Below are 15,681 nucleotides of genomic sequence, written 5' to 3'. Positions count from 1 at the left end.
TTTTCCCATGTAGAATTAGAACCATAAAATGTGAGGGACATTGCATATCAAAATAGAACAGAGATGGAGACTTTCAAGAGCAGGAAAAGCCTCAAGGCTAAATCATATCTGAAACATAAAAAAATTTAAAGAGTAGTATGGAGAGAAGTGCCTCGACTTGATGAAGTCCTATAGAATTATGCCTGTCTGTCTAGTATGTCGTATATTTTCAGATGGCTGAGGTATCATAAATGAATGTGTAATAAAGACTTTGCTCCATGAAATCCAACCAAGAGTAATGCCCCACTAGATTTATTCTGAACAATTAAAGAGGAAGCGATGAAGGATAATAGGAATAATCAGAGGATGGTGTTGAGATTAGTAATATTAAGGTATCGGAACTTGGACATGAATAATGAAGTTGAAACTTTTACTTTTAATCTGTTTATGTTGGTGAGTGAACATAATGTTTTTGACTCAAAGGATGGCTGTCATATTAAACAACTGGTGAGTGGTGAATTGAATTAGCTAGGTCGACTTTTTTCTCCGCACAGCGATGTCATAGTGATACCTGGATTCATTGAAATATTAGAAGATTGAATAATAAGGTAGAAGAGCTTCTGTCTGTTTCAAAAATTTAGAGAACTAAGAAAAGATAGACATCTTATGCCTGTCTCAGCACCACATAACCACAGGGTTAGTTAAGTCACATATAAAAGATGACACTACTGCAGCTTACTCACGCAGAAGTTAGATGTCAAAAGGAGGAATTGTTACATACATAAAGACAGAACACAAGTTCAAAAACATTGAGATAACTAGATTTTGTAGTGACTGGCGCATATAAGTGTGTGCTTGTGAATTAATGCTGAGAAATAGTTCACTTTTAATTGTAGAGCTCCACTGGGAAGTTTTGAACTGTTAATGAGGAATCTGGATTCCTTACTGTCAGACAGCAGCAAGCACTTGATAGACTGCTGTGACTTCAAAGTAGATTTTCTAAGGGATTCTGACAGGAAAAATGATCTGTACACCTTATTTGGATCCTACAACTTGATTTCAGTAATTAGCTTTCCGACATGGGTGGATAAAGACAGTAGGACCCTAACTGATAATGTTTTCTTTGATGAAGATGAAAGCAAGAAAATCACTGTTTACCCAGTAACAAATGCTCTCTCTGCTCATGATCCACAGCTAGTTAGGATAAATAATATAGTACCGTACAATATGGGTACTCCTCAAAGGAAATCAGCTAGAATAATTAATGACTCCAGGACAAATGTTTTTAAGAATAGTTTACAGGAGATGACGTGGGATGTAATTTATAATCAATCAAATGCTGCCATAAAATTTAATCTACGCCATGATAAATTCGTATCATTACTTGAAAATAGCTTTCTGTATAAGCTAATCATTAAGGACGCTAAATAGCCATGTAAAAAACCATGGCTCAGTAGACAGTAAAGTATTTTGTGAAAGGAAAAGGGAAATGTATTCTTTGACTAAAAGAAGTAGGGATCCTGCAATAGTTGCACACTACAGAAACTACTGAAAATTACTATGAAAGGTTATTAAAAAGTCTAGGAACACGCACATAATGACAGAAATCAGTACTTCTAACAACAGACTTAAGATTAATTGGAATGTAGTGAAACGAGCGACAGGACAACCAGCCACAGAACAAGACAGCATCACTACTGAACTGAATGCAAGATGAGTCACTGGTAGCAAATGCATTTAATAACCATTTCTTAAATTTAGTATTAAGCATGGGGACATCACTTCAAGAGCAAAATAACATCAATATGTTGAAAATTAACTTTCATAAAATTCAATCATATGGATGTATCACCAATTTCTCCTTTTGAAACTAAGAAAAAAAAGCTTTTCTGGTTTTAATGGTGATTCCAATAGTGTATTAAAAATCTGTTCCCATGAGATAAGCCCTGTCTTATCTGATATATGTAATGCATCATTAACTCAAGGCATTTTCCCAGAGAGAATGAAATATGCCTTTGTTAAACCTTTCTTTAACAAAGGTGGTAAAAGAGGTGTCAGTAACTACCGACCTGTTTCACTGCTGATATCATCCTCTAAAACTTTTGAGAAGATGATGTATTCTAGAATAGTGTCACACTTTAGCAACAATAGTATCCACAGCAAATCAAAGTCTGGGTTTCAGAATAGTTGCTCTACTGAGAATGCCGTTTCACGTTCACTCGCCACATTTTACAAGCATTAAATAATAAAATGGCGCTGGCTGGTAATTTCTGCGACCTCTCTAAGGCATTTAGCTGTGGGAATCGCACTTCCTCCTAGATAAATTGACATTTTATGGGACTGATGGTATAGCCAACCAACGGATAATGACATACCTAACCAAAACAAAACTGAAAATTTTACTTAGTAGTTCAATCAATATAGTCCAGGGCTATATTTCTGACTGGGGAGAAAGCACATATGGGGTTCCCCAGGTTCAATCTTACATCCACTACTGCTCCTCATGTATGTAAACAATCTTCTTCCTAGTATGCAACAAATAGAATTAGTTCTTTTTGCAGGTAACGCTAGTATTTAATCAATCCAAGCATATGTGCAGAAGCAGAAGAAATGGTAAACAAAGTTCATATAAGTATCATTGACTGTTTGGCTGTGATCTCACCTTCAACTTCAAAAAGACACAACATATTCAGTTTTGCATATCTATAGGTACTACACCAATGTGATGAGGAAATAATAAATAGGGAGGAAACCTCAAAATTCTTAAGTATCCATATTGATGAAAATTTAATTTAAAAAAAACACATTTTGGAACCCATAAAAGAACTTAGTTCAGTCAATTTGCACTTAGAATCATTGCAAATCTTGGAGAGAGACAAATCAGTAAGTTGACATATTTTGCATATTTTCATTTTATAATGCCATATGGAAAACATGTTCTGGGGTAACTCAACTTTAAGAAAGAAAGTCTTCAGTGCACAAAAATGATTTGTGAGAATAATATGTGGTGCTCATCCACATCGTCTTGTAGGCATTTGTTTAAGGAGGTGGGTATTCTTACTACTGCTTCACGGTATATTTATACATTGTTGTAAACAATCCACTGTAGTTCAAAAGGAACAATGAAGTACATAATTAAATACCAGAAGGAAAAATGACGTTCGGTACTCCACATTAAGGTTGTCCATAGTACAAAAGAGGGGTATAAAATCCTGCAAAAAAGTTTTTTTGATCACTTATCAAGTGATATAAAATGTGCAACAGACAGCAAAGTAAAATTTGATAACAAACTAAGAAAGTTTCTCCTCGACAACTTCTTCTGTTCCACAGAAGAATTTTTATTACTGTGATGTGTAAAAGATGGTGGGTAGGGATTACTAACTCATATCTGTCTATCTTTTTTCTTTTTTTAAAAAAAACAAATATTCTTAGGAACTTTCAGACAAGAAATTAATTTGCAATGAGAATGTAAAATGACTTGTTCCACATCATTACTATCTACCATGCAAAATGGTCCATGGAACATGTAACTAACTTATTATCCTTTTGACATGTGAACCATCATGTCAGTCTGTGTGTATGTATGTGATTTCATGATGAATATTTATGCATGCTTACATGAGTTAGCTGGTTATGTTAGTGTTATCGATATTTCCTGTTTATGACATGATTTGTGATGTTCTTACCAGTGGAGATGCCTTTGATAATGATGTTATGTTGCTAGGCATATTAAACATGGCCATGTTTTTTCCTTTATTGTTTTAATATCTACACACAGATCGCCTTGTACTGTGTTTAGCTTAGGGAAGCACTTCTTCTTGTGTACTGATTGCGCCTGAATGTTATTTTGTAATGTTTGTTGAATACTGTTTATTGTATCTTTCCTTCATTATTACTATGTGATTTCTCTACGGGAAGGGAATGGCTTACCTGACTTTTGACATTGATTGGAACGCTATAGTGGGTATTTTATTTAACATAATTTGTTGTAGCCTGGTGCAGTGAGTAGTAAGATTTGGCTAAATTTATATAGATGCCACTGAAATGAGATAATGAGCTTTGCAGAATGAGTACACTCAATGAGTAAAACACTCTATAAGCACATAATTATATTAAATGAATGTGTAGTTTTTTTACATAAACTGGGATGTTCACTATCTGTTGTGAGACATTACAGCTACATGAGGCTATATTTGATCTTCATTTATTACATTTTCTAGGATAATAATTCCTGTACAGTTTACAAGTTTTATAGAAGGTATTCTAAGTGTCTGTTCTCCATTTTCAGTGGAGTCGGATGAAAGATCTCTATTATTATCCTCTGTCTTTCACATATTCTGTTTTTGTGAAACTTTTTCATGAACAGTTTTACTTGCTATTATATCTGTGGCACCGCTGTGCTGTAAGAGTGCCACAGAAGACAACCAAAGCGGTCCTGCTATGAAAAGAAATGGCATCCCAGACCATCACTTCAAGTTGTTGGGCCATACAGTGGGAGACAATCATTTTGGTATCCCACCACACTCCGGGGCGTCTGCAGACACGACTTTGGCCTAGAATCTCGTTAACTGGAGTAGAAATGTCTACAGTGATGAGGCCCGCTTCTAACTGAACCTAGATGACTTGCTAAGTTTCTGAAATTGTAATCAGTTGTTTGTTGGTACATGTGCATCACATTTACCGATTTACGTCCCATTCGAATAATTCCTTCGTGGTATGCAGTGTTTTTGCCTTAGAGAGTGTTAATGTGGCAGCTGTGCATTAAAAATTCTTTCATTTGTAGAGGCAACAAAATCAAATTCATAAGCACTGAGTAGCAGACTTGCAAGGGCTTACATGCCATTGCAAATTGAAGTGTGAGAATGGATGTTATTATAGTGATGCCATGTTCAGGGATGGCGTTACCCAAAATGTGTCAGATCCTCGCATATACGAATAGATTCTTAAGTATCCTAACCCTAATTTGCAGCAGGTTTTGGAAATAGTGGAGCATCAGAACTTTTATGACAGTGCAGTGGTTGATATTGATTCCACTCCTATTTGTGTCATACCGAGTAGAGGTAAACAGGTTGTGCTCATACGTCGGATGCTGCTACATGCCAAGTCTCAGTAAGAGCAGCACTTTAAACAGAAACACAGTACTAGGCAGCAGACTAGCGGCGTTAAATCATGTTCCCCGTGTTTCTCACCACACATGCGCCAGGCGTTCCTCTGTAAGTGACACTAAGTATTATCATTGTGGCAAGCACGGTCATGTTCAAGCTCTTTCTTTGCATAAACGAAAGTCCAACACGCACTGAAAAGTTCTGAAAAGTCTCAGTCCATGAGTGTTAATGAAAGTTTTTCAAAGCCACGAATCGCTTTAGTATTGATCAGCCCAAATCAGGTGCTACAGCAAAGGGGTCACACACTTCTTCCATTCAGTGTCAGGCCAGTAAGTCGTCACTCTGCAGATTGCCAATTGCAGAATATGAATGGAGTTGGAAACTGGTACCCCAGTGACTTTGTTCAACAGAAGCACTTACGAATTGTTAGTCAAACCTACTCTACATGATTGACAGGCAACTCCTTCTGGTTTCAGTGGACATGAAATTCCTGTTCTCAGTGTTTACAACCTACCTGCCACCTCTCGTAATGTTACCAAGACAGTTTCATTCACGGTTTTGTGCTCAATTGAAAGTGAAAATGCCTTCGGCATGGATTCTTTTGATCTGTTTGGTTTGCACATTCAAGACAACGTTCTCTCTGTGAAGTCTGCTATGCCTATGACCGAAGGAACATTACTATGTAATTGGGAATAACACAGGCACTGCAATACCGTAGGTGTCGTATATAGGGGTTATTTAAGCTTTTGAGGTTGCCCTGCAGCAGTGTATCTACACTTGCAATTTTTCGACTTTTTTGTCACAGTTAATGGCTACAGTTCCTTCTCGTTTGTACTGTTTGGAGTACATTGTCGTTTTGGGTTGTACTCTTGATGTACATCTTTCCAATCTCAAGAAATTGTTTCAAGTGCTCTCAGATGCTGAGGCAAAGTGTAATAAAGACAAGCCCCTTCTCCCAGGATGAAATTGAATATTTAGGACATGTGATCAACAGTCAGGCTATCCGCCCTTCGCCGTTGTACTTAACCACCATACAGGACCTCCCAACTCCTAGAAATGTCAGTCAACTCCAATCTGTGTTGGGTAACCTAACTTATTACACTCAGTTCATTCCAAATGCTGTGCAGGTTGCAGATGTATTGCATAGTCTTCAACATAAGACTCTTCTGTTTGAGTAGACTCTAGAGTGTCAAGCCACATTTCAGAAACTGAGAGATGCTTTACTGAACAATCATTGTTTGGTACATTTTGGTGCCGCTAAGCTGGTCAGGCTTGTGTTGACATATCATTTTATGGGATTAGGCGCTGTTCTCTCACACAGAGTTGATCATTGAACAGGCCAATTGCCTTCACAGCCTCAACAAAGCGAAGTACAAGTACATTGAGGAGGAAGCTCTTGCTATCATATAGGGCGTGACCAAATTCCACCAATAATTATGTGGCAGGAAGTTCCACTTGGTGATGGGTTACAAGTCTCTCATCTCACTGCTCAGTTCTTCCAAGCCAGTCCCTCCTCACACGGCGCTAAAGTTGCAGCACTGCTCTCTGCTCCTCTCAAATTATCAGTAAGGAACAGTGTACAAGCCAGTCGCTAAGCATTCAACCACAGCCATTCTCTCTCGCCTACCAGTTGGTACTGATACAGCGTTGGACACCTCAGAGGATTTGTTTCAACACTGACATTCAGAATAATGAAACATTTAGTAGTTTTCCCACCGACTGTCGATGGATTGCTCAGGCAGCAGCTAAGGATCCAACTTTCAAGATTCTGTCGCAGTACCTCTACACCTGTTAGCCACATTCCATTAAACAGATCTCCGCTCAGGGACTGAGTGTTGTGTTGTCCTTATCATCATCATTTCATCCCCATCGACACGCAAGTCCCGAAGTGGCGTCAACTCGAAAGACTTGCACCAGGTGAATGGTCTACCCTACAGGAGGCCCTAGCCATATGGCATTTCCATTATTAAACAGATTAGTAATCCAGTTGTATGCCGTTATTTTGCTCTTCGGCGCAACTTATCTGTCCAGTGGGATGTTGTCTTGTCATGCACATAAAATGATCAGTCCCATGTGCTTGTGCCACGATTTCTTCAGAAGGAAATTGATGATGATGATGATGATGTTTGGTTTGTGGGGCGCTTAACTGCGCCGTCATCAGTGCCTGTACAGAGTCTCAATTTTTACACAGTCCAATTTTTTACACAGTCCAGTCTAGCCACTGTCACGAATGATGATGATGATGATGTTGATGACATGATGAGAACGACCCAAACACCCAGTCCCCAGGCAGAGAAAATCCCCGACCTGGCTGGGAATCAAACCCTTGACCCTGTTATACCACAGAAGAAAATTCTTCACCGCCTCCATCAAGGCTATTTGGGCATTGGAGATACTAAGCAGCTCGCCTGACGCCATTGTACGTGTATCGGCATGGACACTCAAATTGCATGTGTGACTGTACAATGTCCAACATGAATAGAACACTAGACTGCTCTGGTACATAAATTTTTTGATTATCCCAAGTCCAGCGTCTTTTTTCAGCATCTACATTTTGACTTTGCTCGTCCCTACTGGGATTCTCGTGGGCGTATTGTGGTGGACGCCTTGAGCAAGTTTCAGTTTGTGGTGCCCATGGAAACACCACAGCAGCTAGTACTACAAGGACTTTGACATCTAATTTCTGGATAGAGGGCCTACCAAAAGATGTGGTTTCAGGCAATGGACAGCAGCAGAATTTCAGCAGTTTTGTGACGCCAATGGTATCAAGCATGTGATGACGTCGACATCCCACCCTCAAGCTAATGATGAAGTGGAAAGCTTCTTCAGAACATTCAAGCAAGAGATGAACAAGTTAATTGCTGCCAATAAGTAGGTGCAGTCAGCATTCCCAGTCACACAAAACCAAGTCACTGGAGGAATTTCTGCACGGGTGCCAACGCATCCTTCACAGCAGTCAGCCCGTCTTCCACAATGCTCCAAGTTTAATGTAAATGATTAGGTTTTTTCAGAGTTATTGGCAGACAGAGGCATTGGGAACTAGGAGTTATCACCAAAGTCTTGGAGCGCCCTTTATATGTTTTTATAGTGTCCCACCAGAGCCACAACAATCAGCTTCGCTTGTGTGGACAACGTGATCCTGCAGCATATCTTGCCAGCCGTGGTGGCCGAGCGGTTCTAGGCGCTTCATCGAATCCTGCCTCGGGCACGGATGTGTGTCATGTCCTTAGGTTAGTTAGGTTTCAGTAGTTCTAAGTTCTAGGGGACTGATGACCTCAGATGTTAAGTCCCATAGTGCTCAGAGCCATTTGAACCATTTTTTGCACTATATTTTTCATTTGCAGATTTGGTGCACAGAATAACCCAGCAGCCTAAGCCACATTCGCCACCTCTCAGCAGGTCTTGTGCCACCAGAGCAGGATGAGAGCCAATGATCGTCGACACAGCCCCGTCGCCGTCACCCCAGTGCCAGCAGCCCCAGCCACAAGAGGTGGGGCCCCTTCACCCTTTCGCCTTCAAACGGACCCTCCAGGCGCTGTTGCGCCTTCGCAGATGGATGATAATGTTCCATTTGTGGGCGTGGGTCTGCACACTATGGTTGGTTTTTCGTCTGATGTTTCCAGATATTCACCGTGCCAGAGTGCAAGAAGAAGCTTGTCATTGGCTAAGTTTTGGCTCCCACCTGCTCAGTAGCACCTGCGCCCAGACCTCCCCCCTTCCCCTTCCCTACCCCCGTCCGGCGTCGTTTCTGGTAGAACCAGTATAAGACGATGGCGATGGGGGAGGAATGTGGTATCATACACTATCGACACCACGCCAGGCAGTCAATTTCGCGAGAGCGGCAATAACTGATGTGTCTGCCCTATCTATCCGCAGCTGGCTCGAAGACACACCCTCTACTGCACGTGCAAGTAGCACCACCTCTGAGCCAACATAAGAAGATGCTGCACCTCTGCCAGCCAGTCGGATAGAGGAGTTCAGTCAGTCCATGCGAAGCCTAATGATTTGCCTGTGCTCAACTGGAGACATATCTGGTGATTGAGCAGGCCAAGGCAACATATCGAAACTCTGTAACACATGTTGGGTTACAACAGCAGTATGTGGGCGAGCGTCACCCTGTTGAAAAATATCCCCTGAAATGCTGTTTATGAGTGGCAGCACAACAGGTCGAATCACCAGGTAGACATACAGATTTACAGTTAGGGTGAGTGAGATAACTGTGAGAGTGCTCCTGCTATCGGATGAATAGAACCCAAGACCATACCTTCAGGTGCTGGTACAGTGTATCTTGCACACAGAGAGTTTGGTTACAGGCACTCAACTGGCCTCCTAACCAACAATGGACTGTCACTCACACCGAGACAGAACCGGCCTTCCTGGGAAAGCAGGACAGACCTCCATCCTGCCTTCCAATGAGCTCTCACTTGACCCCATTGAAGTCGCAAATGCTGATGATTAGGGGTCAATAGAATGCACGCTACAGGGAATCTGGCTAAGAGCTGTGCTTCAAGTAACAGTTTGTTGTGTCACTGTGGTTCAAAATGCCGCTCAAATTGCTGCTACAGATGCACTAGAGCGATACACTGAACACGATGGTCTTCCCTCTCGGTAGTGCCACGTGGACGTCCGGAGCTCCGTCTTCTTGCGACCGTACATTCTTGTAACCACCACTGCCAGCAATCATGTACAGTGGCTACATTCCTGCCAAGTCTTCCTACAGTATCACAGACGGAACGTCTAGCTTCTCGTAGCACTATTACATCTCATAATTCAAACTCCATAAAGTGTTGATGACGGTTCCTTTGTCGCCTTAAAGACATTCTTGACTAACATCAAGTCATCACGTCTAATCTCAAAGGTAACTAACGCTCACGGCCATTATAGCGTGTATTTAAAGCAAATGCGATTTCAGTCTTTACTGTGGCGTTACTAACACCACTCTGATGAGACTGGAGTGAAATCTGAAAAGATATCATATTTCATATGTAGAAACACGTTCTACCAACTTTTGTTTACGTCGCACAACTCCTTCTTGGTGTTGCACTTTTTTTTCGGTGTCAGTGTGGTTAGGAAAACCATGGAAAGTCTAAATGAATATGGCCTGACAGGGAGTGAATATTCCCTTCTCCCGAGTGTGAATAAGATTAATATTTAGTTTATCTGCTCCTCTATCAGAATGTCGAGCTCTGATTTACTTGAAAGTTACAAATGTTTAAATGAAAATTTGTAGATATTCTAAAATATGTGAAATCTTTCTGGCAGGTTTTAGCAGTTCTCCATTACCTTCTGTTCATCTACTGCTTTATATTTACTTATATTTACTGCCATACAGCTCACTGAGTCCATAAACACCATAATTTGTAGCCTCAGACGCGTTCTAACTCCTTGTCTCCATTTTCTCTTTCTTCTACCCTCTTTTCCTCATCCTCTTTGTAAATTTTTGTTGTCTTGTCACTACTATAAAATTTTTGTTGTCTTATCACTATTATAATATAAATAGGATAGTCAATGGGATATCCACACAATGGAGCTACATTGGTACACACTTACCTTGTTTATTTGTAGACGAATTCGATGTGGTGTAACTTATTCGATGCTGACTTGATAACTTTCAAATTAATTTTTTGATGTTTATGAGCACTGTTTTTTATATTTTGCCATAACTAGTTCAATTAAAAGTTCTCACATGTGTTTACTAAGAAACGATTTCCTTCATTTTCGACGTAGAGAATCAGCATTAAGGTTCATTTATTATCAAGGGAAGTGTTATGGCAATTTTGAAAACGTCCAGCACTTCACGAAAAGTAAGAACAAGAGTATTTGCTCTAAGATACAGAAGTTTTTTTTACATTTCCATCATGGTTCCTGAATTCTTTCCTCAAGTACAGTACAGAAAGCACTGTATGCAACTTTCCTTAATCGAAGATTGGAAGAAACTTATTACATTATTTTGTTTAAGCATCCTTCCGGAAATATGCCTTAAATTCATCAAAACTTGATCCACTCAACAATAAAGTTACACAAAGATGCTTTGTGAACTATTGTGCATGTTAATTTAAGTCTGATTATTGTGTACTTCCTTGGGTATAGCTACTCTCGACTGACTTATTGAATCTGCTTTCCGGTAGTTCGGATTTTCTGATTTTATTCTACTTGTACTCACAATTTCATTTCTTTTACTGGATTCCAAAATAAAGTAATGTGTCTGCGAACTCTGGAGGTATCTACGCTAATTAATTAGGATACCCAAATGAGACCTAATTAACGAAAAAGTTAATAACTAACAGGAAATTTGTACGACTTACCTGCTTGAGCGTTGAAATAATTCAACAGTAGCACTGAAAATTTGTTACTGAACTGAGACTCAAACCTGGATTCTTTGCATCTCGTGAATGGTCGCCTTTCCCGTCTTTTTTAAAATATATGTACCAGGAAGTGAAGCCATTAGCTTCGATATGGTGGAGACAGTGTGGACAGGGGTGGAAACCTGAGGCCTGATCATGAGCCATGATGCCTCTCCCCTCTTGTCCTTGAGCTGCTCCCCTCCGGTTTTTTTTATTGGGGAACAGGGAACAGGTTAAATAAAATATTTTTATTCGTACAAGCATAACTACAACGTAAAGGCCATCCTTCAAATGAAACCAACATTAGACCCTACACCTAAACATACAAAGGTCTTTAATAACAAGGTGTGGAGGCAACGAAGAAAAAAAAACTGAAAGTTATCTGAGAGACGACGCTATAGACAAGGAGGGGAGAAGGGGTAGGGGCATGGTAAGACTGCCAGGTGTCCTCCTACTTGGCAGATGGAGTGTGGGGGTCAGAGTGGAAAGGGGTCACCATGCAAGGCCTGGTCACAGTGTCCATGGTACCACTACCAGGCAGAAGTGCACGAAAGGAGGGCGTTAGCCAAGGACGAGGGGACAGTAGAGTTGAGAGAAAGCCCAGTTTGGTCTGGTATAGTGCATATAAGAATAGGGTGCGTGTCCATGCTCCTACCCCACTGTGGAGTATGACATCAAGCAGATAAGTCGTACAAATTTCCCGTTAGTTTTTAACTTTTTCGTTAATTAGGTCTCATTTGGGTATCCTAATTAATTAGCGTTGATACCTCCAGAGTTCACAGATACATTATTTTATTTTGGAATCCAGTAAAAGAAATGAAATTGTGAGTACAAGTAGTGTGGGCATCTCAGATGTCAGTAAGAGGGCCAGAGTGCCAACTGCATGTGGCACCATCCAGCTGAACAGAAGATGTAAAGAAGGTCATTTGCTAATAACGTGCAGTAGCTTGGTCGGTGTTTGATTTCATTGTGGATGGTTTGCAAGTATTGCCAGAAGTCAAGGCGTGATTTATCTCCATCAGTATACAGGTAAGTGATCGTCCATCCCTTGACCCCTTGACTCATACAGTAGCATGGGTTTTGGTGGTGGAGAAATGAGTATCTTCAGGATGGATAAAAGTCCATAGGTTAATCGAGTCTGGTGGAACGCAGAGGTAGCAGCAATGAACTGTCGACCCAGTTTCAAGATATCACTGGTGGAAGCACAGGTCAGGTGGTAGGCACCGTCGTCCACAAGATAGCAAACTGTACAAAGTGGAGCATCCAACAATCCGATTGGGTGAAGATGCTGATTTTTGGTGAATTTTCCGCACGCGACATTGTACCATGTTGCCAGGACATTGGAGGGAAAGAAAGGCTAGGGATATGACAGCAAACAGTGGGCCACTATGTCGATGAGTGTTTGACTTCGACGCTGTTACAGGATATGCTCAGAAGTAGTGGGGTGTAGAAATCTTTGATTCGAGAAGACGCATGCCCAGTTAGTGAGAGTGAGCATAACTGAAGTCAACAATGAATTCAGAAATGTGCGCCACATGGGGTGTCGTGTGACCTATTGACACAACCAGGGATATGGTCATGGACGTAAGAATATCTAGCAAGCTGCACATAAGGAAAGCACCCCCGTTCCACTGCATGTGCGCAGTGGCCATGTACGAAGATGCCACTCATAGTGATGGTTTAGGCCCTCTGCTCATAGTGGGAGTATGAGCATTTAAAGAGCATATCGGCTGTAAAAAATAGCTGAATGTGGCCTTAAGGCTGTGTCCAATAGTTAATGGAAGTGAGAGTATGTGCGTGATGTGGATCATCTTGGACGCCACATGTTGATTGAGGTATTCGACACATTTTAAAGAATCTAGTCGATGGAGAAGATTCTGTCGCACTGCTGAGCAGATAAGTTGGAGAGTACACTGAAAATTGATGGCAGCAAAGTGGTGGATGGTGGAGTCGAAGATGGTACCACGGTATCGTGGGTTCTGCGCATCGGGAGGGGTGCTAAGTCATCCTGAGAGAGGCTTTGTCCAATGGGCATCGCCGAGGATTTAGCCACATTCATGAGTATCATGAATGTATGCAGTTCCGTATGTTGATATCAAACTGAGTAAAATCTGTGTTTCGGTGCACAAGTGGACTAAGAGGAGAAAGTCATCCATATACGCACGGCAACGAAAAGCATGCTGTCATTACGTGGGACCAGAAAGGTGGGCCGTCAGGCTCCTGATGAGTGGCTCCAGGGTATGGCATAGAGTTGTGTCGAAAGTGGTCAACTTTCGTTTATGTAGAGGCGTATGGTCACTGATCCCGCCAAATGGCCATTGACCTGAATCAGGGATTTGGCGCTGCTGTACAAGCTCCAGACAATAGAAATAAAGGGCGCTGGAAAACACACTCAGCCTATCACAGAGAATAGAAAACGATGTCTATGTTATCGAATGCGCTGTCAAAATCAATGGCAGACACCACAGCACAGAGACTGAATGTCGCTGCCAGAGCGATCAGACTGCGACATTCCCCTGTAGCCGTTTGTGTTTGTATATTAACTGTGTCACCCAGAGTTGTCTGTTCTGGGGATAGAATGCGTGGGAGTATCTTGCAGAAACACGTCGCCAGGAGTCGTGCAAAAAATTTTATAGTCTGCATTAATCAGAGTTGGAGCTGGTAAAGTGCTGTCATCACTCCTAGTGTCAGTTTGTGAAGGGACTGATGGACTTTGTAGCCTGGTCCCTTGAACTCCCACAAACCAACCAACCAATCAGTTTGCGGATCGGTATAATAATTTCCATGACAAAGGCTGATGGTACAGCATTGTCTGTCGTCAACAGTTCATGAAACATTATCGTCCACCGCGACGCCCTTAGCAAAATGAAGGCTCGATAAAATTCTATCAGCAATCCATCGACGCCAGGTGACTTATTCAAAGCACCCTTGTTAATTGTATCGTGGACCTCATCAGATGTAACTGGCTCTGTCAACTCGTCACCAGTGAGGGCATATGTGCCATGCAGCAACAGCACCTCCTAAGAGTGGGTGTTGGTAGGCTCCTCCTGGTACATTTTACGGTAGTGGCCTACTATAGGCAGTGACGATTTCGGCTTGACAAGTGAAGTGCTGGGCGCAATAGATGTAGATCTTGGTGATGAGTCGTTGTCGGCATTGTTTCCCATTGGAGGCTGTATGGTGCATGATGAGGTGTTCCTGTTCCGCCGAATCTTGACGTCTGGTACTCACTGCCGCCCCCTGCAGTCTGCAGCGTGTCAATGTCACAATTTCTGCCTTAATCCTGCTGCGTTCCCTCTGGGTTTCAGGGGTGGGCGGCTGGGCGTCTAGGTCGCGAAGAATGGCATAGAAATAGTCATTAGCGTGCCGGCATCACGCGGCTACTTCCTTGCAGTTCTGATTCAAGGCATGTCAAATTGCCAGTTTGGCACATCCCAGCCACCAAGTCAAGGCTGTGCAGTACTTAGGCAAGCGACATTCAAAGGTGATAACGCACTGAAGACATTCTGGATCATAGAGGTGAGAGGTATTTAACTTCTATTATGCACGACTGCGCCAGACCACTTGCTGCAGGAGGAGACTATTTCAGATGTACACACAGTGTTCTGTAAAGCCAAAGGGCCAAAGTTCTGCACCTTGGAGCGCAGGTGTGAGTTCCCCAGAGACGTAAATCATGTCAAGGTGGCTCACAGAATTACTAGTCTGGTAAGTTTGTCCAGGTGCGTCGCCATGCTGAACTTTCCAAGTGTCATGAAGCAACATATCATGGTTGACAAGGCACAGTTTTTGACAGGTGTTGTAGTGAGGCATTTGATCCATAGGGTGAGGACACAATTAAATTCGCCCACAAGCAAGTAATGGTCACAGTGCCCAGGCAATAAACGGACGATTTCTTCTGAGAAGATGCGCAGTCTGTTGTGTCTGTGGGTGAAGCCTGATGGGGCGTAAATGTAGATGATATGCATCCACATGACGGTGATCGTCATGCTTCTGGCGGTCAGAAGGTATGTGACATCAGCTACCAGGATGCCCTCTTTGGCACAGATGGCTACACAACGCCCAAATTGGTCACCAGAAGAGGGATAAGTGGTATAGTCCACGATGTCCTAAGTGTGTGTAGGTGTACTTCCTGTAGTAGTGGATGTCGGCCTTCGAAGCCCATATCATCTCCTGCAGCAGTTGGATTTCCACACAGGAGCTAATGTTGTTAGTGTTGATCATTGCTGTTTGGTACATTTGGAATCGAGTCCCAT

This window comes from Schistocerca americana, chromosome X (assembly GCF_021461395.2).
Source record: "Schistocerca americana isolate TAMUIC-IGC-003095 chromosome X, iqSchAmer2.1, whole genome shotgun sequence".
Lineage (NCBI taxonomy): Eukaryota > Metazoa > Arthropoda > Insecta > Orthoptera > Acrididae > Schistocerca > Schistocerca americana.
Note: the sequence above shows the minus strand (reverse complement) of the source record.